Source organism: Otolemur garnettii, unplaced genomic scaffold (genome assembly GCF_000181295.1).
Source record: "Otolemur garnettii isolate 467f Iridium unplaced genomic scaffold, OtoGar3 scaffold00080, whole genome shotgun sequence".
NCBI classification, from domain to species: domain Eukaryota; kingdom Metazoa; phylum Chordata; class Mammalia; order Primates; family Galagidae; genus Otolemur; species Otolemur garnettii.
In genome coordinates, this window is record NW_003852475.1 from 3,923,080 (window position 1) to 3,924,292 (window position 1,213).

Genomic DNA, 1,213 nt, shown 5'->3' on the forward strand with positions numbered 1-1,213 from the left:
TTTTTTGGTTGCAGCCATCGTTTGGCGGGCCCGGGCTGGATTCGAACCCACCACCTTAGGTGTATGTGGCTGGCACCTTAGCCACTTGAGCCACAGGTGTCAAGCCCACAAACATTATTAATATTTTATTTCTTTCAAACTTTAACATACACAAATTTTTGATATATAACATTTAAGATCAATTTCAAAATCAAAGAATATGTCTAAGGTATATACCTTGAGACTACCTTTATGTTCATAAAGTTATGATTTTGTTTTTTGGGGGGGTTTTTTGAGACAGAGTCTTGCTTTGTTGCCCTTGGTAGAGTGCCATGGCATCACATCTCATAGCAACCTCAAACTCTTAGGCTTAAGTGATTCTCTTGCCTCAGCCTCCCAAGTAGCTGAGACTACAGGAGCCTGCCATAATGCCTGACTATTTTTTTGTTGTATTTGTTATTGTTTACCTGGCCCGGGCTGAATTCAAACCCACCAGCCTCGGTGTATGTGGCTGGTGCCATAACCACTGTGCTACAGGCGCCGAGGCTTTTGTTGTGGTTGATTTGTTAAGATGTGCTGCTTTTCTCCAGTCTGTCCTTATTAACAGGAAATTTTTTGCAAATTGAGTATGTGATGTTTGAACTTCTCTACTCATGATTTCACTGAACTTTGTCTTTCTAACAGGTAGGAAGAGCATTTTATTTTCTTTTTTTTAACTTCCCAGGACTAGCAAGATGGTGGGTGGAGCATTTCACATGTACTCTGAGTGAGGAGCCCCTTCTCCACCAGTTGACTAACCTGCTTGCTGTGGGCAGCACATACAGCCTCCTTTCTGCCAAATCCTGCTGACACGCACATGCTGACAGGGAGGCCTGGTGCTTCTGGATTGGGTGTCGCCTCAAGGGGCCCTGCTTATGCCCCTGATACCTTCATCTAGAGCAATGGTTCTCAACCTTCCTAATGCCACCATTGTTACAAAGGGGTCATGACCCACAGGTTGAGAACTGCTGATCTAGACCTTTCTACTATCATTAATCTGAGACATTAAAACCTTCCTTCTGGCTCGGCGCCTGTGGCTCAAGTGGCTAAGGCACCAGCCACATTCACCTAAGGTGGCGGGTTTGAATCCAGCCCAAACCCACCAAACAACAATGATGGCTGCAACCAAAAAATAGCCTGGCGTTGTGGCAGGCGCCTGTGGTCCCAGCTACTTGGGAGGCAGAGGCAGGAGACT

At 45.7% G+C, this 1,213-nt stretch overlaps 1 protein-coding gene across 1 annotated transcript in view; it reads right to left on the reverse strand.

The window, feature by feature from the left end:
• The window catches only part of LCT (lactase), a 79,283-nt gene that overhangs the window by 10,230 nt on the left and 67,840 nt on the right, over positions 1-1,213 (reverse strand). The window lies entirely within an intron of this gene.